The sequence below is a fragment of the Mustela lutreola genome, chromosome 3, assembly GCF_030435805.1.
Source record: "Mustela lutreola isolate mMusLut2 chromosome 3, mMusLut2.pri, whole genome shotgun sequence".
Classification (NCBI taxonomy): Eukaryota; Metazoa; Chordata; class Mammalia; order Carnivora; family Mustelidae; genus Mustela; species Mustela lutreola.
The window spans coordinates 38,013,183-38,035,333 of record NC_081292.1 but is presented as its reverse complement, the minus strand read 5'-3'; the positions used below and the strand labels follow the sequence as shown (position 1 = coordinate 38,035,333).

The 22,151-nt window shown below is 38.7% G+C and overlaps 1 protein-coding gene across 1 annotated transcript in view; it reads right to left on the bottom strand.

Annotated features, from left to right (window-relative positions):
- Positions 1 to 2,955: 2,955 nt before the first annotated feature.
- Positions 2,956 to 22,151, bottom strand: part of LOC131827820 (uncharacterized) — a 36,996-nt gene continuing 17,800 nt past the window's right edge. Inside the window, exon 4 of the mRNA XM_059168837.1 lies at positions 2,956 to 3,523. The gene's annotated coding sequence lies outside the window, so the exon portion shown is untranslated. The remainder of the gene's footprint in view (positions 3,524 to 22,151) is intronic.

The window sequence follows — 22,151 nt, the reverse complement described above, 5'->3', positions numbered from 1 at the left end:
CCAGAACTAGCAGATTAAAATAATCAGTATTTATTCTCTCACAATTTCTACTGTGGTTTAGGACTTTAGGAGCAGCTCATCTGGGTGGTTCTGGCTCAGGGTCTCTCATGAGGTTGCAGTTAAGAAGCCAGGTCTGCACTCATTTTAAGGTCGATTGCTGAGAGAAAACCCCAGTTTCCTCTTTGCTTTTGGCAGGAGGCCTCAGTTTCTTGCCATATGGACTTTTCCCTGAGTGCAGCTTGAATGTTCTCATGTCATAGCATCTGGCTTTTCCCAGAGCGAGTAATCCCAGGGAAAGAGCAAGGAAGAAGCCACAATGATTTTTATGTTCTCATTTCAGAAATCACATTGTCACTTTGGCCACTGTATAGCTCTCAAAAGTGAGTCACTAAATACAACCCATATTCAAAGGGAGAGCAATTAGTTTTCACTTTTTAAAAGAGGTGCTATTAAAGGATATGTGCACATATTTTAAAACTCCTGCAACCAATGAGGAAATTTGTGCAGAAAAAAGATTTTAAGGATATTTCTGGTGTTGCAGGCTTAGGAAAGAAAAGTGTTTAGGCCTAGTCTCCCTAACCAGGTTTCTGGATACAGATTTCCTATAAAATCCCCCCCAAATCTATTTTGCCTCAGTTTTCTTCCTAAAATATTGGGTCTGCCCCAGGTAAATAAATGCTTCAATTATTTAATTACCATAAAATCCTGACCTCATGGAGAAATATCCAGACTTTCCCTGTAAAAGAGTCCCCATTGGATTTCTCTCTTAAGTCTCTTGGCCATTCAAGATAAGAATTTTAATTTGTATTCTTCTGCTAGCTCAGGGTTAATCTTCATCTTATACAAAGAACATCTCTCTTGCCAGTCTGACTTTGTGTATTAGTTTACTGTGGCTGCTGTAACAAATTGTTATAAATTGGGCACGTTAAAACAAAAAAGTTTATTCACTTGTAGTTTTGGAGGCCTGAAGTCTGAAATCAAGGTGTCAGCAAGGTTGCACTTCATCTAGGGGCTGTGGGGGAATGATCTATTTCTGCCTCTTCCAGCTCCTTGTGGCTCTTGGCATTCCTTGATACATAGCTCTGTCACTCTAGTCTTTGCCTTCATGGTCATGTTGTCTCCTTTTCTGTGTTATTTTCCTTTGTCTCATTTAAAAAGAAAAACTTCATCATCAAAGTTTCAGAATTTTAATTATAAATGTGCAGAATTTCATCCAAGGTTGTCACCAGTTTCATCCAAGTTTCCACCAAGGGCTCAAGAAATCAAGGCCTCTGGAATTATCAAAGCCTAACAACTATTTTTAAAGACTTCACTGCTTATAATGGAGGAATAGGTAATGTGGGCCCATTACAAATTTCAATTTTTAGCCAATTGATCTTATTTGATTATTAGTAGCCATTTATAGAAAGTTCAATTTAACTGGGTATCTGCATAGAGTAATACAGACAAAGATTTTGTAAACTAGTGAAAATTATGCAACCTTTAGATATTATTAATGTCTACACGTAGTTAACACTGCATTTTATTTTTTTACTAATTTTTTTCTATTAGTCTCTTTTATAAATAATTGAATTTTAAATTTTTTACAAATGACAAAATATCCTATTAGTTTCAGATACACATCATGGTGAGTCAGTATTTTTTAACATTTGGAGATGAACCCCATTATAAGTCTGGATGCCACCTGTCCCCATATAAACTTATTATAATACTGACTATATTCCCTCTGCTATACATTGCATCCCCATGACTTACTTTATAATTGGAAGTTTGTACCTCTTAATCCTCTTCATCTATTTTACCCTCCCCCATAGTAACTATCAGTTTGTTTCCTGTATTTATGAATCTGTGTGTTTTGTTTGTTCACTTGTTTTGTTTTTTTTAGATTCCACAATAAGTGAAATGATATGGTATTTGTCTTTGACTTATTTCACTTATCACAACATGCTTTAGGCTCATCTACATTGTTGCAAATGGCAAAATTTCATTCTTTTTATGATAGAATAATATCCATTGTATACATGTACAATATATTCTTTATCCATTCGCCTATTAATGGACACTTGGGCTGCTTCTATATCTTGGCTATTGTAAATAATGCTGCAGTGAACATAGGGGTGCATATATCCCTTCAAATTGGTGTTTTAATTTTGTGTGGAAAAGTATCACAAAGTGGAACCGCTGGATTATATGGTCGTTCTATTTTTGATTTTTTGTCTCACTCTTAAAAGGACACTTGTCACCGGATTAAGACCTACTTGGAAAATCCAGGAGAAACTCTTCTCAAAATTCTTAATCACATATTTTTCCATACAAGGTAATATTCAATCTTTTGCCATATAAGATAAAAATATTCATAGGTTCTGAGGATTAGATATATCATTTTGCGGGCTACCATTCAGACCATTACACCTAGTCACTATTAATAATGGACTACCATTCAGCCCGTTACTCCTCGTCACTGGCAAAATAGGAGATCCTTAAATAGCCCTTAACATATGACTAAGACTTTTGTTTCTCTAAAACTTACAAAAACAATTAAGATACTCAAATATCTGTAAATATATAAAAGACTTCTTGGAAAAGGTGGGATTTATGATTCTTTAAAGGTGTGATGTGAGGTTGAGAAATACTGGTCTAATTGATTTTTCATCAGGTATTTTATACATATATAAAAACATAAAAATACCTATGTACCTACTAAACTTTATCAAATATTAATATTTGACTTATTTTGGAAGAAATGAAACATTACAGATACAGTTGAAGTACTCTGTATTCCCTTCCCCCTGTTTAATTATCTTGAATTTGCTATTTTTGTCATGAAAGTATCTAATACTATTTCTAAATATATATGTAGCTATCACAATATATAACATTTCAAGGAATGCCATATATATGTATATATATATATACATACATACACAATTGAATATATAGCTAATACATACTATATATGTGATATATTTTATTTTGCTACTAATTTTTTCTCGATGTTATATTTTTCAGATTTATTAGTGTTGATTAATATGTGACTTTGTTCATTGTTTTTTCAGACTGTTACAAACCATTTTGTAGGTTCTGAACTCTTTTAGAAAAAAAAATAGAACAGAGAAAAGAGAATGCATCACATGTACTCAGTTTGAGTATAGTTTTGTGAGAGTTCTCAGTCATGGTGTAAACTATATTTCCAAATCGAGGTAAAATATTTTAAAGTAATAGTCCTAATTTATTCGTTTTCACTACACATTTCATTATATGAATATACTACAGTTTAGTTAACCATTTTTCCTATTGATATTTTGAATTTTTCTACTGTTTTATTACTACAAACCATGCTTCAAAATACTGTTAAACATGTCTCCTTGTGAGGTCTGAGTGGATCAGTGGGTTAAAGCTTCTGCCTTCAGCTCAGGTCATGATCCCAGGGTCTTGGAATCAAGCCCCACATAGGGCTCTCTGCTCCGTGGAGAGTCTCCAGTCTCTCTCTCTGCTTGCCTCTCTTCCTACTTGTGATCTCTTTCTGTCAAAATAAATAAATAAATAAATAAATCTTTAAAAAACAAAAACCATGTTTCCTTGTGCACATCTGCAAGAGTTTCTCTATACTTACAGGTGGAATTGCTCGAGTACATGCATCTTCAGCTCTACTGGATATTGCTAAATTTCTCTCCATTGTGGCGTTTTCACTAGCTGTGTAGTCATTCTAGTCATTCCATATCACTGATATCAAACACTGAAAATGTTGTCAGCCTGATGGGTATGAAATAGCTGGTCATCGTTTTAAATTGTGGTCCTCTAAATATTAGTGAAGTTGAGCATGTTTTCTTGTGATTATTAGACATTTGGGTTTCTTCTTTTATGAACTGCCCATTTTTCTCTTGGATTGTTTTTAACTCATTAATTTGTAGTTCGCTATAAAGTCTGTGCTCCAATTTTTTGTTAACTAATATACACTGCAATATTCTTCATTGCAATATTCTATAAGGCTGTGGCTTGTATTTTACTTTATCATGTTCTTTGACAAACTTATTTAATTATCATGTATAAAACTTATTAAGCTTTTTAAAAGTTTGTCCTCTTTATGTGTCTTTGTCCTATTTTAAAGATTTTTAAAAAATTATTTATTTGACAGACAGAGATCACAAGTAGGCAGAGAGGTAGGCGGGGTAGGGGGGAAGCAGGATCCCCACTGAGTAGAGAGCCCAATGTTGTGCTTGATCCCAGGACCCTGAGATCATGACCTGAGCTGAAGGCAGAGGCTTTAACCCACTGAGCCACCCAGGCACCCCTCTTTGTCCTATTTTTAAAAATCCTTCCTCTCTGAGGAATAACAATTTTTTTCCTCCTATACAATTTTTATAAATTAAAAAAATTTCCTTCTCACATTTTATTTTTAATTTATCTAGAATTTATTTTTTTAAAAGATTTATTTGAGAGAGACAGAGAGCAGGAGCGGGTAGGGGCAAAGGGAGAGGGAGAGAAAAACTTAAGCAGACTCTGCATTGAGTCTGGAGCCCAAGGTGGTGCTCAATATCATGTCCTGAGATCAGGGCTTGAGCTGAAACCAAGAGCCCCTGAGCTGAAACGAAGAGTTGGGTCCTTAATTGACTGTGCTACCCAGGTGCCCCTGGAGTTTATTTTTGTGTTTGTTGTAAGCAAAGGTAGATTCACCATGAAATGAATGAAGCTTAAGCTTTAAGGACTGTTACTTGCACAGGCCCTTTGTGTCCCTGGAAGAAGCCCAAGTAATGTGTTTAATATGGGTTGTATGTTTTTATAAAATTTGAAATGTAAAATATTTTGCAATTTCTTTTTTTTTTTTAAAGATTTTATTTATTTATTTGACAGAGAGATCACAAGTAGGCAGAGAGGCAGGCAGAGAGAGAGAGAGAGAGAGGAGGAAGCAGGCTCCCTGCTGAGCAGAGAGCCTGATGCGGGACTCGATCCCAGGACCGTGAGATCATGACCTGAGCCGAAGGCAGCAGCTCAACCCACTGAGCCACCCAGGCGCCCTGCAATTTCTTTTCTTAAATAGGGATCCTCAAATTTTAAGTTACAGGCCCTATAAAACTTGAACTTCATCCTAGGTCTGAGGTAGGAGTCTTATTTAAATTTTTTCCATGTGGATAGTAAATGCTTGAGTGCTAATTATTGATATTTGCAAATACTTTGCCATTGATCTAAAATGCTACTTCTGTCACATATCAAGATTCCATAAATGAGGAGCTTTATTTCTGACCCCTTCATTTTAGTCTTGTTGGTATACTTGACTGTCCTTCAGTTTATTTTGATCTAGTAGAGGTTTGTAGGACTGTTGGTCCTCAAGTAGGTCTTAAATTAGGCTAGTCCACTTGTGGTCATGTCCTTTTATTTCAGTGAGAATTACAACCAGGAAGTTGCACTTGTGTCAGGGGAAACAGTACACTGTTTTGCAATTGTTGAACTCTGCCTCGTTCTCCTAGCCTCTGACTAGCCATATGAGAATCATACTACTTCATCAATAGGAAGTAACATGAAAAGTCATCTGCGGCTAATAACTCCTCTCCTAAGCCTTGACTGATTTTCTCATATAGTTCCAAATGATTTTTTCCACATCCCATAGCACTTTGTACATATTTCACTTAATCATATATTACTCATTTATCTCTGTGATTCCAATGAAACTGAGCTCCTACCAGGTAGGCATGCCTTAGCACCTAGCACCTACCATGGTGTATGCCACATAGTAGGCATTCAAAAAATGTCTTTGAGTTCTGAGTAAATTCAGAATACCAAACTAATATATTTAAATAATTTGAAGCAACTGCTGTTATTGATTTTCTTTTTTTTTTTTATTTTTTTTTTTATTTTTTTTATTTTTTTTTTATTTTTTATAAACATATATTTTTTATATACATATATTTTTATCCCCAGGTCTGTGAATCACCAGGTTTACACACTTCACAGCACTCACCAAATCACATACCCTCCCCAATGTCCATAATCCCACCCCCTTCTCCCCAACCCCCTCCCCCCGGCAACCCTCAGTTTGTTTTGTGAGATTAAGAGTCACTTATGGTTTGTCTCCCTCCCAATCCCATCTTGTTTCATTTATTCTTCTACCCACTTAAGCCTCCATGTTGCATCACCACTTCCTCATATCAGGGAGATCATATGATAGTTGTCTTTCTCTGCTTGACTTATTTCGCTAAGCATGATACGCTCTAGTTCCATCCATGTTGTTGCAAATGGCAAGATTTCATTTCTTTTGATGGCTGCATAGTATTCCATTGTGTATATATACCACATCTTCTTGATCCATTCATCTGTTGATGGACATCTAGGTTCTTTCCATAGTTTGGCTATTGTGGACATTGCTGCTATAAACATTCGGGTGCATGTGTCCCTTTGGATCACTACATTTGTATCTTTAGGGTAAATACCCAATAGTGCAATTGCTGGGTCATAGGGCAGTTCTATTTTCAACATTTTGAGGAACCTCCATGCTGTTTTCCAGAGTGGCTGCACCAGCTTGCATTCCCACCAACAGTGTAGGAGGGTTCCCCTTTCTCCGCATCCTCGCCAGCATCTGTCATTTCCTGACTTGTTGATTTTAGCCATTCTGACTGGTGTGAGGTGATATCTCATTGTGGTTTTGATTTGTATTTCCCTGATGCCAAGTGATATGGAGCACTTTTTCATGTGTCTGTTGGCCATCTGGATGTCTTCTTTGCAGAAATGTCTGTTCATGTCTTCTGCCCATTTCTTGATTGGATTATTTGTTCTTTGGGTGTTGAGTTTGCTAAGTTCTTTATAGATTCTGGACACTAGTCCTTTATCTGATATGTCGTTTGCAAATATCTTCTCCCATTCTGTCAGTTGTCTTTTGATTTTGTTAACTGTTTCCTTTGCTGTGCAAAAGCTTTTGATCTTGATGAAATCCCAGTAGTTCATTTTTTCCCTTGCTTCCCTTGCCTTTTGCGTTGTTCCTAGGAAGATGTTGCTGCGGCAGAGGTCGAAGAGGTTGCTGCCCGTGTTCTCCTCAAGGATTTTGATGGATTCCTTTCGTACATTGAGGTCCTTCATCCATTTTGAGTCTATTTTTGTGTGTGGTGTAAGGAAATGGTCCAATTTCATTTTTCTGCATGTGGCTGTCCAATTTTCCCAGCACCATTTATTGAAAAGGCTGTCTTTTTTCCATTGGACATTCTTTCCTGCTTTGTCGAAGATTAGTTGACCATAGAGTTGAGGGTCTATTTCTGGGCTCTCTATTCTGTTCCATTGATCTATGTGTCTGTTTTTGTGCCAGTACCATGCTGTCTTGATGATGACAGCTTTGTAATAGAGCTTGAAGTCCGGAATTGTGATGCCACCAACGTTGGCTTTCTTTTTCAATATCCCTTTGGCTATTCGAGGTCTTTTCTGGTTCCATATAAATTTTAGAATTATTTGTTCCATTTCTTTGAAAAAGATGGATGGTACTTTGATAGGAATTGCATTAAATGTGTAGATTGCTTTAGGTAGCATAGACATTTTCACAATATTTATTCTTCCAATCCAGGAGCATGGAACATTTTTCCATTTCTTTGTGTCTTCCTCAATTTCTTTCATGAGTACTTTATAGTTTTCTGAGTATAGATTCTGTGTCTCTTTGGTTAGGTTTATTCCTAGGTATCTTATGGTTTTGGATGCAATTGTAAATGGGATTGACTCCTTAATATCTCTTTCTTCTGTCTTGCTGTTGGTGTAGAGAAATGCAACTGATTTCTGTGCATTGATTTTATATCCTGACACTTTACTGAATTCCTGTATAAGTTCTAGCAGTTTTGGAGTGGAGTCTTTTGGGTTTTCCACATATAGTATCATATCATCTGCGAAGAGTGATAATTTGACTTCTTCTTTGCCGATTTGGATGCCTTTAATTTCCTTTTGTTGTCTGATTGCTGAGGCTAGGACCTCTAGTACGATGTTGAATAGCAGTGGTGATAATGGACATCCCTGCCGTGTTCCTGACCTTAGCGGAAAAGCTTTCAGTTTTTCTCCATTGAGAATGATATTTGCGGTGGGTTTTTCATAGATGGCTTTGATGATATTGAGGTATGTGCCCTCTATCCCTACACTTTGAAGAGTTTTGATCAGGAAGGGATGTTGTACTTTGTCAAATGCTTTTTCAGCATCTATTGAGAGTATCATATGGTTCTTGTTCTTACTTTTATTGATGTGTTGTATCACATTGACTGATTTGCGGATGTTGAACCAACCTTGCAGCCCTGGAATAAATCCCACTTGGTCGTGGTGAATAATCTTTTTAATGTACTGTTGAATCCTATTGGCTAGTATTTTGTTGAGTATTTTCGCATCTGTGTTCATCAAGGATATCGGTCTATAGCTCTCTTTTTTGGTGGGATCCTTGTCTGGTTTTGGGATCAAGGTGATGCTGGCCTCATAAAATGAGTTTGGAAGTTTTCCTTCCATTTCTATTTTTTGGAACAGTTTCAGGAGAATAGGAATTAGTTCTTCTTTAAATGTTTGGTAGAATTCCCCCGGGAAGCCGTCTGGCCCTGGGCTTTTGTTTGTTTGGAGATTTTTAATGACTGTTTCAATCTCCTTACTGGTTATGGGTCTGTTCAGGCTTTCTATTTCTTCATGGTTCAGTTGTGGTAGTTTATATGTTTCTAGGAATGCATCCATTTCTTCCAGATTGTCAAATTTATTGCCGTAGAGTTGCTCATAGTATGTTCTTATAATAGTTTGTATTTCCTTGGTGTTAGTTGTGATCTCTCCTCTTTCATTCATGATTTTATTTATTTGGGTCCTTTCTCTTTTCTTTTTGATAAGTCGGGCCAGGGGTTTATCAATTTTATTAATTCTTTCAAAGAACCAGCTCCTAGTTTCGTTGATTTGTTCTATTGTTTTTTTGGTTTCTATTTCATTGATTTCTGCTCTGATCTTTATGATTTCTCTTCTCCTGCTGGGCTTAGGGTTTCTTTCTTGTTCCTTCTCCAGCTCCTTTAGGTGTAGGGTTAGGTTGTGTACCTGAGACCTTTCTTGTTTCTTGAGAAAGGCTTGTACCGCTATATATTTTCCTCTCAGGACTGCCTTTGTTGTGTCCCACAGATTTTGAACCGTTGTATTTTCATTATCATTTGTTTCCATGATTTTTTTCAATTCTTCTTTAATTTCCCGGTTGACCCATTCATTCTTTAGAAGGATACTGTTTAGTCTCCATGTATTTGGGTTCTTTCCAAACTTCCTTTTGTGGTTGAGTTCTAGCTTTAGAGCATTGTGGTCTGAAAATATGCAGGGAATGATCCCAATCTTTTGATACCGGTTGAGTCCTGATTTAGGACCGAGGATGTGATCTATTCTGGAGAATGTACCATGTGCACTAGAGAAGAATGTGTATTCTGTTGCTTTGGGATGAAATATTCTGAATATATCTGTGATGTCCATCTGGTCCAGTGTGTCATTTAAGGCCTTTATTTCCTTGCTGATCTTTTGCTTGGATGACCTGTCCATTTCAGTGAGGGGAATATTAAAGTCCCCTACTATTATTGTATTGTTGTTTATGTGTTTCTTTGATTTTGTTATTAATTGGTTTATATAGTTGGCTGCTCCCACGTTGGGGGCATAGATATTTAAAATTGTTAAATCTTCTTGTTGGACAGACCCTTTGAGTATGATATAGTGTCCTTCCTCATCTCTTATTACAGTCTTTGGCTTAAAATCTAATTGATCTGATATAAGGATTGCCACTCCTGCTTTCTTCTGATGTCCATTAGCATGGTAAATTCTTTTCCACCCCCTCACTTTAAATCTGGAGGTGTCTTCGGGCTTAAAATGTGTTTCTTGGAGGCAACATATAGATGGGTTTTGTTTTTTTATCCATTCTGATACCCTGTGTCTTTTGACAGGGGCATTTAGCCCATTCACATTCAGGGTAACTATTGAGAGATATGAATTTAGTGCCATTGTATTGCCTGTAAGGTGACTGTTACTGTATATGGTCTCTGTTCCTTTCTGATCTACCACTTGTAGGCTCTCTCTTTGCTTAGAGGACCCCTTTCAATATTTCCTGTAGAGCTGGTTTGGTATTTGCAAATTCTTTCAGTTGTTGTTTGTCCTGGAAGCTTTTAATCTCTCCTTCTATTTTCAATGATAGCCTAGCTGGATATAGTATTCTTGGCTGCATGTTTTTCTCGTTTAGTGCTCTGAAAATATCATGCCAGCTCTTTCTGGCCTGCCAGGTCTCTGTGGATAAGTCAGCTGCCAATCTAATATTTTTACCATTGTATGTTACAGACTTCTTTTCCCGGGCTGCTTTCAGGATTTTCTCTTTGTCATTGAGACTTGTAAATTTTACTATTATGTGACGGGGTGTGGGCCTATTCTTATTTATTTTGAGGGGCATTCTCTGAACCTCCTGAATTTTGATGCTTGTTCCCTTTGCCATATTGGGGAAATTCTCCCCAATAATTCTCTCCAGTATACCTTCTGCTCCCCTCTCACTTTCTTCTTCTTCTGGAATCCCAATTATTCTAATGTTGTTTCGTCTTATGGTGTCACTTATTTCTCGAATTCTCCCCTCGTGGTCCAGTAGCTGTTTGTCCCTCTTTTGATCAGCTTCTTTATTCTCTGTCATTTGGTCTTCTATATCACTAATTCTTTCTTCTGCCTCATTTATCCTAGCAGTGAGAGCCTCCATTTTTGATTGCACCTCATTAATAGCTTTTTTGATTTCAACTTGGTTAGATTTTAGTTCTTTTATTTCTCCAGAAAGGGCTTTTATATCTCTCGAGAGGGTTTCTCTAATATCTTCCATGCCTTTTTCGAGCCCGGCTAGAACCTTGAGAATTGTCATTCTGAACTCTAGATCTGACATATTACCGATGTCTGTATTGATTAGGTCCCTAGCTTTCGGTACTGCCTCTTGTTCTTTTTTTTGTGGTGAATTTTTACGTCTTGTCATTTTGTCCAGATAAGAGTAAATGAAGGGGCAAGTAAAATACTAAAAGGGTGGCAACAACCCCAGGAAAATATGCTTTAGCCAAATTAGAAGAGATCCAAAATCGTGAGTGGGGAGAAAGGGGATAAAAAGAGGTTCAAAAAGGAAGAAAGAAAAAAGAAAAAAAAAAAAAAAAAAAAAAAAAAGAAAAGAATTTTTTTTTTAAAAAAGAAAACACCTAAGAAAAATGTAAAAAAATATATATATATATTAGATAAACTAGTAAAAAATCGTTAAAAAAGAAAAAGGTAACAGTTAAAAAAAAAAAAAATTTTACCCGAAGGCGAGAAAAAGAAAAAAAAAAAAAAAATGAAAAAGAAAAAATTAAATTAACTGCAAGACTAAAAAAAATCACAGGAAAAAAGCCATGAGTTCCGTGCTTGGCTTTCTCCTCCTCTGGAATTCTGCTGCTCTCCTTGGTATTGAAACCGCACTCCTTGGTAGGTGAGCTTGGTCTCGGCTGGATTTCTTGTTGATCTTCTGGGGGAGGGGCCTGTTGTAGTGATTTTCAAGTGTCTTTGCCCCAGGCGGAATTACACCGCCCTTACCCGGGGCCGGGGTGAGTAATCCGCTCGGGTTTGCTTTCAGGAGCTTTTGTTCCCTGAGCGCTTTCCGTAGAGTTCCAGAGGACGGGAATACAAATGGCGGCCTCCTGGTCTCCGGCCCGGAGGAGCCGAGAGCCCAGGGCCCCACTCCTCAGTGCGCCCTCAGAGAACAGCGCCCAGTTACTCCCGTCTGCCTGACCTCCGGCTGCGCTCCGAGCTCACCGAGCCTGCGACCGGTTCAAGGTAACACGGAGCTGCGAGCTTACTGTCGGCTCTGTCTCTGTAGCCGGCTTTCCCGTTCCAATACCCGCAAGCTCTGCGACACTCAGACACCCCCGATCCTTCTGTGACCCTGCGGGACCTGAGGCCACGCTGACCCCGCGTGGGCTTCGCTCCGGTTTAGCCTCTGGAGCGATGTCCCTCCGCGGAACAGACTTTTAAAAGTCCTGATTTTGTGCGCGGTTGCTCCGCCGCTTGCCGGGAGCCGGCCCCTCCCCCCGGGGTCTATCTTCCCGTCGCTTTGGATTCACTTCTCCGCCGGTCCTACCTTTCAGAAAGTGGTTGTTTTTCTGTTTCCAGAATTGCTGTTCTTCTTCTCTTCGATCTGCCGATGGATTTTCAGGTGTTTGCAATCTTTAGATAAGCTATCTAGCTGATCTCCGGCTAGCTGAAGCAGTCTCAGCTTGCTACTTCTCCGCCATCTTGACTCCTCCTCCTGTTATTGATTTTCTATCAGTTGGACTTCTTATGAATTATTCTGTGCCCAGCTTTCAAGTGGGATAACACTTACATGACTTGGACAGATACTTGTTTACAGTTAAACTGAGACTACATTAAAAATCTTTAGGAAGCTAAAGCAGTCAGAAGTGTTTTTGTGCAGCTACTTAATATATAGTACTCTCAACTCAGAAAACTTCTTTTGTTGTTATTATTATTATAGTAATTAATTTTTTTTTTCTTTTCTGTTTGTTTCTTGCCTTCTCAAAAGGGAAGAAAATGGAGACTTGAAGTCATAAGAGTTGGGTTGATTGGCTGTGACCATAGGCAGTTCACTTAAGCTTTCTGTAAGCTTCCTCACCTTGCCATACTTTTGTTATAAAAGGAACAAGGTTAACATGTAAAGAGTATTCAGTGGGTAAATCATGATTATCTAGGGAAGTATATTTTAAAATTTAATTTTACAGCGATAATTTCATCAGTAAATCAAGTTATAATTTTAATGACCCTGAAGTAACAAAGTTGAATAGATTAAGTTCATCTCAAGTCTATTTTTTTACTTTTGTGTTACTTAACACTTCCTGCTATAACAGATACCCCCCCAATTTTAGAGATATAAACAGCAGTTTATTTTTCAATCATGCAAAATTCTTTTTTTTTAATCATGCAAATTTTTTTTTCTTCAATCATGCAAAATTCTAATGGATGCTACTAATCAGCACTTTCTATTTCTCTAGAAATGATTCACAGACTTGGTCTGGTACTTTTTTTGTCCTTGGAATCTCTGCGGACCTTGGCAGTCCTCTGTTGCATTCTATTTATCTAGCTTGGTGATCGGGGAAAGAGTAAAAGAATAAGGCTGTTGCGGTCGAGGAGTCAAGATGGCAGAGAAGTAGCAGGCTGAGACTACTTCAGCTAGCAGGAGATAAGCTAGATAGCTTATCTAAAGATTGCAAACACCAGCAAATCCATCGGCAGATCCAAGAGAAGAAGAACAGCAATTCTGGAAACAGAAAAACAACCACTTTCTGAAAGGTAGGACCGGCAGAGAAGTGACTCCAAAGCGACGGGAAGATAGACCCCGGGGGGAGGGGCCAGCTCCCGGCAAGCGGCGGAGCAACAGCGCACAAAATCAGGACTTTTAAAAGTCTGTTCCGCTGAGGGACATCGCTCCAGAGGCTAAACCAGGGCGAAGCCCACGCGGGGTCAGCGTGGCCTCAGGTCCCGCAGGGTCACAGAAGGATTGGAGGTTTCTGAGTGTAGCAGAGCTTGCAGGTATTGGAACGGGAAAACCGGCTACAGAGAGCCGACAGTAAGCTCACAGCTCGGTGTTACCTTGTACCAGCCGCAGGCTCAGTGAGCTCGGAGCGCGGCCAGAGGTCAGGCAGATGGGAGTTACTGGGCACTGTTCTCTGAGGGCGCACTGAGGAGTGGGGCCCCAGGCTCTCGGCTCCTCCGGGCCGGAAACCAGGAGGCTGCCATTTGTATCCCCGTCCTCCGGAACTCTACGGAAAGCGCTCAGGGAACAAAAGCTTCTGAAAGCAAACCCCAGCGGATTACTCAGCCTGGGCCCCTGGTAAGGGCGGTGAAATTCCGCCTGGGGCAAAGACATTTGAGAATCACTACACCAGGTCCCTCCCCCAGAAGATCAACAAGAAATCCAGCCAAGACCAAGTTCACCTACCAAGGAGTGCGGTTTCAATGCCAAGAAGAGCAGCAGAATTCCAGAGGAGGAGAAAGCAAAGCACAGAACTCATGGCTTTGTCCCTGTGATTTTTTAGTCTTGCAGTTAATTTAATTTTTTTCTTTTTCATTTTTTTCTCTTCTTCTGCTAAAATTTTTTTTAACTTTTACGCTTTTCTTTTTTAACATTTTTTAACTAGTTTATCTAATATATATATTTTTTTCTTTTTTAAACTTTTCTTTATTTGTTTTATTTTTTTAATTCTTTTTTTTTCTTTTTCTTTCTTTCTTTTTGAACCTCTTTTTATCCCCTTTCTCCCCCCCCTCATGATTTGGGATCTCTTCTGATTTGGTTAAAGCATATATTCCTGGGGTTGTTGCCACCCTTTTAGTATTTTACTTGCTCCTTCATATACTCTTATCTGGACAAAATGACAAGATGGGAAAATTCACCACAAAAAAGAGAACAAGAGGCAGTACCGAAGGCTAGGGACCTAATCAATACAGACATTGGTAATATGTCAGATCTAGAGTTCAGAATGACAATTCTTAAGGTTCTAGCCGGGCTCGAAAAAGGCATGGGAGATATTAGAGAAACCCTCTCGGGAGATATAAAAGCCCTTTTTGGAGAAAGAAAAGAACTAAAACCTAACCAAGTTGAAATCAAAAGAGCTATTGAGGTGCAATCAAAAATGGAGGCTCTCACTGCTAGGATAAATGAGGCAGAAGAAAGAATTAGTGATATAGAAGACCAAATGACAGAGAATAAAGAAGCTGAGCAAAAAAAAAAACAGCTAGTGGACCATGAGGGGAGAATTCGAGAGATAAGTGACACCATAAGACGAAACAACTTTAGAATAATTGGGATTCCAGAAGAAGAAGAAAGAGAGAGGGGAGCAGAAGGTATACTGGAGAGAATTATTGGGGAGAATTTCCCCAATATGGGAACAAGCATCAAAATTCAGGAGGTTCAGAGAACGCCCCTCAAAATCAATAAGAATAGGCCCACACCCCGTCACCTAATAGTAAAATTTACAAGTCTCAGTGACAAAGAGAAAATCCTGAAAGCAGCCTGGGAAAAGAAGTCTGTAACATACAATGGTAAAAATATTAGATTGGCAGCTGACTTATCCACAGAGACCTGGCAGGCCAGAAAGAGCTGGCATATTTTCAGAGCACTAAACGAGAAAAACATGCAGCCCAGAATACTATATCCAGCTAGGCTCTCATTGAAAATAGAAGGAGAGATTAAAAGCTTCCAAGACAAACAAAAACTGAAAGAATTTGCAAACACCAAACCAGCTCTACAGGAAATCTTGAAAGGGGTCCTCTAAGCAAAGAGAGAGCCTACAAGTGGTAGATCAGTAAGGAACAGAGACAATATACAGTAACAGTCACCTTACAGGCAATACAATGGCACTAAATTCATATCTCTCAATAGTTACCTGAATGTTAATGGGCTAAATGCCCCAATCAAAAGACACAGGGTATCAGAATAGATAAAAAAAACAAAACCCATCTATATGTTGCCTCCAAGAAACTCATTTTAAGCCTGAAGACACCTCCAGATTTAAAGTGAGGGGTGGAAAAGAATTAACCATGCTAATGGACATCAGAAGAAAGCAGGAGTGGCAATCCTTATATCAGATCAATTAGATTTTAAGCCAAAGACTATAATAAGAGATGAGGAAGGACACTATATCATACTCAAAGGGTCTGTCCAACAAGAAGATCTAACAATTTTAAATAGCTATGCCCCCAACGTGGGAGCAGCCAACTATATAAACCAATTAATAACAAAATCAAAGAATCACATCAAAAATAATACAATAGTAGGGGACTTTAACACTCCCCTCACTGAAATGGACAGATCATCCAAGCAAAAGATCAGCAAGGAGGGGCGCCTGGGTGGCTCAGTGGGTTAAGCCACTGCCTTCGGCTCAGGTCATGATCTCGGGGTCCTGGGATCAAGTCCCGCATCGGGCTCTCTGCTCAGCAGGAGCCTGCTTCCTCCTCTCTCTCTCTCTGCCTGCCTCTCTGCCTACTCGTGGTCTCTCTCTGTCAAATAAATAAATTTAAAAAAAATCTTAAAAAAAAAAAAAAGATTACCAAGGAAATAAAGGCCTTAAATGACACACTGGACCAAATGAACATCACAGATATATTCAGAACATTTCATCCCAAAGCAACAGAATACACATTCTCTAGTGCACATGGAACATTCTCCAGAATAGATCAAATCCTCGGTCCTAAATCAGGACTCAACTGGTATCAAAAGATTGGGATCATTCCCTGCATATTTTCAGACCACAATGCTCTGAAGCTAGAACTCAACCACAAGAGGAAGTTTGGAAAGAACCCAAATACATGGAGACTAAACAGCATCCTTCTAAAGAATGAATAGGTCAACCGGGAAATTAAAGAAGAATTGAAAAAAATCATGGAAAGAAATAATAATGAAAATACAGCCGTTCAAAATCTGTGGGACACAACAAAGGCAGTCCTGAGAGGAAAATATATAGCGGTACAACCCTTTCTCAAGAAACCTGAAAGGTCTCAGGTACACAACCTAACCCTACACCTAAAGGAGCTGGAGAAAGAACAAGAAAGAAACCCTAAGCCCAGCAGGAGAAGAGAAATCATAAAGATCAGAGCAGAAATCAATGAAACAAAAAAAACAATAGAGCAAATCAACGAAACTAGGAGCTGGTTCTTTGAAAGAATTAATAAAATTGATAACCCCCTGGCCCGACTTATCAAAAAGAAAAGAGAAAGGACCCAAATAAATAAAATCATGAATGAAAGAGGAGAGATCACAACTAACACCAAAGAAATACAAACTATTATAAGAACATACTATGAGCAACTCTACACCAACAAATTTGACAATCTGGAAGAAATGAATGCATTCCTAGAAACATATAAACTACCACAACTGAACCAGGAAGAAATAGAAAGCCTGAACAGATCCATAACCAGTAAGGAGATTGAAACAGTCATTAAAAATCTCCAAACAAACAAAAGCCCAGGACCAGACGGCTTCCTGGGGGAATTCTACCAAACATTTAAAGAAGAACTAATTCCTATTCTCCTGAAACTATCCAAAAAATAGAAATGGAAGGAAAACTTCCAAACTCATTTTATGAGGCCAGCATCACCTTGATCCCAAAACCAGACAAGGATCCCATCAAAAAAGAGAGCTATAGACCAATATCCTTGATGAACACAGATGCGAAAATTCTCACCAAAATACTAGCCAATAGGATCCAACAGTACATTAAAAGGATTATTCACCACGACCAAGTGGGATTTATTCCAGGGCTGCAAGGTTGGTTCAACATCCGCAAATCAGTCAATGTGATACAACACATCAATAAAAGAAAGAACAAGAACCATATGATACTCTCAATAGATGCTGAAAAAGCATTTGACAAAGTACAGCATCCCTTCCTGATCAAAACTCTTCAAAGTGTAGAGATAGAGGGCACATACCTCAATATCATCAAAGCCATCTATGAAAAACCCACCGCAAATATCATTCTCAATGGAGAAAAACTGAAAGCTTTTCCGCTAAGGTCAGGAACACGGAAGGGATGTCCATTATCACCACTGCTATTCAACATAGTACTAGAGGTCCTAGCCTCAGCAATCAGACAACAGAGGAAATTAAAGGCATCCAAATTGGCAAAGAAGAAGTCAAATTATCACTCTTCGCAGATGATATGATACTATATGTGGAATACCCAAAAGACTCCACTCCAAAACTGCTAGAACTTGTACAGGAATTCAGTAAAGTGTCAGGATATAAAATCAATGCACAGAAATCAATTGCATTTCTCTACACCAACAGCAAGACAGAAGAAAGAGAAATTAAGGAGTCCATCCCATTTACAATTGCACCCAAAACCGTAAGATACCTAGGAATAAACCTAACCAAAGAGGCACAGAATCTATACTCAGAAAACTATAAAGTACTCATGAAAGAAATTGAGGAAGACACAAAGAAATGGAAAAATGTTCCATGCTCCTGGATTGGAAGAATAAATATTGTGAAAATGTCTATGCTACCTAAAGCAATCTACACATTTAATGCAATTCCTATCAAAGTACCATCCATCTTTTTCAAAGAAATGGAACTAATAATTCTAAAATTTATATGGAGCCAGAAAAGACTTCGAATAGCCAAAGGGATATTGAAAAAGAAAGCCAAAGTTGGTGGCATCACAATTCCGACTCAAGCTCTATTACAAAGCTGTCATCATCAAGATAGCATGGTACTGGCACAAAAACAGACACATAGATCAATGGAACAGAATAGAGAGACCAGAAATAGACCCTCAACTCTATGGTCAACTAATCTTTGACAAAGAAGGAAGGAATGTCCAATGGAAAAAAGACAGCCTCTTCAATAAATGGTGTTGGGAAAATTGGACAGCCACATGCAGAAAAATGAAATTGGACGATTTCCTTACACCACACACAAAAATAGACTCAAAATGGATGAAGGACCTCAATGTGCAAAAGGAATCCATCAAAATCCTTGAGGAGAACACAGGCAGCAACCTCTTTGACCTCAGCCGCAGCAACATCTTCCTAGGAACATCGCCAAAGTCAAGGGAAGCAAGGGCAAAAGAACTATTGGGATTTCATCAAGATCAAAAGCTTTTGCACAGCAAAGGAAACAGTGAACAAAATCAAAAGACAACTGAAAGAATGGGAGAAGATATTTGCAAACGACATATCAGATAAAGGACTAGTGTCCAAAATCTATAAAGAACTTAGCAAACTCAACACCCAAAGAATAAATAATCCAATCAAGAAATGGGCACAGGACATGAACAGACATTTCTGCAAAGAAGACATCCAGATGGCCAACAGACACATGAAAAAGTGCTCCATATCACTCGGCATAAGGGAAATACAAATCAAAACCACAATGAGATATCACCTCACACCAGTCAGAATGGCTAAAATCAACAAGTCAGGAAATGACAGATGCTGGCAAGGATGCGGAGAAAAGGGAACCCTCCTACAATGCTGGTGGGAATGCAAGCTGGTGCAGCCACTCTGGAAAACAGCATGGAGGTTCCTCAAAATGTTGAAAATAGAACTGCCCTATGACCCAGCAATTGCACTACTGGGTATTTACCCTAAAGATACAAACGTAGTGATCCAAAGGGGCATGTGCACCTGAATGTTTATAGCAGCAATGTCCACAATAGCCAAACTATGGAAAGAACCTAGATGTCCATCAACAGATGAGTGGATAAAGAAGATATGGTATATATACACTGGAATACTATGCAGCCATCAAAAGAAATGAAATCTTGCCATTTGTGACAACATGGATGGAACTAGAGCGTATCATGCTTAGCGAAATAAGTCAAGCAGAGAAAGACAACTATCATATGATCTCCCTGATATGAGGAAGTGGTGATGCTACATGGGGGCTTAAGTGGGTAGGAGAAGAATCAATGAAACAAGATGGGATTGGGAGGGAGACAAACCATAAGTGACTCCTCTTTTTTTTTTTTTAAGTTTTTATTTATTTATTTGACAGAGAGAGATCACAAGTAGGCAGAGAGGCAGGCAGAGAGAGAGAGAGGAGGAAGCAGGCTCCCTGGTGAGCAGAGAGCCCGATGCGGGACTCGATCCCAGGACCCTGAGATCATGACCTGAGCCGAAGGCAGCGGCTTAACCCACTGAGCCACCCAGGCACCCCCCATAAGTGACTCTTAATCTCACAAAACAAACTGAGGTTTGCTGGGGGGAGGGGGGTTGGGAGAAAGGGGGTGGAATTATGGACATTGGGGAGGGTATGTGCTTTGATGAGTGCTGTGAAGTGTATAAACCTGGCGATTCACAGACCTGTACTCCTGGGGATAAAAATATATGTTTATAAAAAATTAAAAATTAAAAAAAAAAAAAAGAATAAGGCTGTTGCATGGAAGGCTTTTATGAGCCAGGCCTATATCTTCATCACTTCTCTCCACATTCAGGTAATTAGAACTTAATTATTTCACAACAACTGACTGCAAGAGAGTCTGAATAGTAATCTTGCCATGTGCACAGGAGGAAAAGGAAAACAGATTTACTGAATAATTGTTAATGTCAATCACTGCCACAACTTACTATCACAGAATATGCGAAGCGCTAGGATACAAGTCCCTGTACATGAAGATCTCATAATATGCTGCTCATAATAGAAAAATAATATTATAATAAAGGTGCCTGGGTAGTTTAGTTAAGCATCTGCTTTTGGCCCAGGTCATGATTCCAGGGTCCTAGGATTGAGTCCCATGTCGGGCTGCCTGCTTTCCAGGGAGTCTCCTTCCTCTTTTGTTCCTCCCCCCCTCATGTGTGTGCTGTCTCCCTCAAATAAATAAAATCTTAAAAAATAATAAAATAACAGGATAATAAATACTAATAAATAAAAAATAAATATAAAATAAATAAATCTTTCTCTAACTTTTCAATCTTTTTAAAAGATTTCATTTATTTGACAGAGAGATCACAAGTAGACAGAGAGGCAGGCAGAGAGAGGGGAAGCAGGCTCTCGGCTGAACAGAGAGCCCCATGCGGGGCTCGATCCCAGGATCCTGAGACCATGACTTGAGCTGAAGGCAGATGCTTAACTCACTGAGCCACCCAGGCTCCCCAAAGGTAGTCTTTTCAACAAATGGTGCTGAAGCAACTGAACATGCACATGCAAAAAAAAATAAAAATAAAATGTAGACACAGGCCTTATACCATTCACAAAAATTAAGCTAAATTGGATTGAAAACCTAAATGTAAAACACAAAATAATAAAACCCCTAGAAGTTAACAGGAAAAAACCTAGGTGACCTTGGTTATGGTGAAGACTTTTTAGATACAACATAAAGACATGATTCATGAAAAACAATTGACAAGCTAGAATTCATTAAAATTAAAAACTTCTACTCTGCAAAAGAAAATCTCAAGAGAATGTGAAGACAAACCACAGATTTGGAGAAAATATCTGCAAAACACACGTGATAAAAGACTTTTATTCAAAATATACAAAGAACTCAGCACTCAACAATAAGAAAACAGACCACCTGACTAAAAAATGGACAAAACCACAAATGGACAACTTACCAAAGAAGATACACAGATGGAACATAAGCATATGAAAAGATGTTATATGTCATTAGGGAATTGCAAATCAAAACAATAATATGCCACCGTACGTCTATTAGAATGGCCAAAATCGAACACTGACAACACAAAATGCTGGCAAGGATGTGGAGCAACAGAAACTCTCCTTTATTGTTGGTAGAAAAGCAAAATGGTATACTTTGGAAGATAGTTTGGCAGTTTTTTACAAAACTAAACATATTCTTAGCATGTGATTCAGCAATGGTGCTTGTTAGCATTTATTCAAAGGAGTTGAGAAGTTATAGCCACACAAAAATGTCCACACATGGATGCTTATAGCAACTTTATTCATGCTTGCCCAAACGTGGAAGCCTATAAGATGTCCTTCAGTAGGTAAATGGATAAACTGTGATACATCCATACAATGGAATATTACTCTGTGCTGAAAGAACCTGTCAACCCATGAAAAGGCACGTGGAAATAAGGGAGTACATTATTAAATGAAAGAAGCCAACCTGAAAAGACTACACATATGTGATTTCAACTATACGGCATTCTGGAAAAGGCAAAACTACAGAGAAATAAAAAGTTAAGTGGTTGCCAGAGATTGGTGGAGAAAGGGATGAACAGGCATAAAAAATATTTAGGGCAGTGAAACTATTCTGTATATTGCAGATACCTGTCATTATACATTTGTCAAAATCCATAGACTGTATAATAGCAAGAGTGAACCCGGCTGTAAATTATGGAGTTTGGATGATATGTCAATGTAGATTCATTGATCGTAATAAATGTACCACTATGATGGAGGAGAGTCCAGAGTCAGGACACTTTTGTGTGTGTAGGAACACAGAATATATGGGAATTCTGCACATTTAGTTCAATCTTTCTATAAACCTACAATTGCTATAAAAAGAGTTTATTAAAGGGACGCCTGGGTGGCTCAGTTGGTTGGGCATCTGCCTTTGGCTCAGGTCATGATCCCAGAGTCCTGGGATTGAATCCCACATCAGGCTCCCTGCTAAGCTTCTCCCTCTGCCTACCCCTCCCCCTGCTTGTGTGTGTGGTCACTCTCTGACAAATAAATAAATAAATAAATA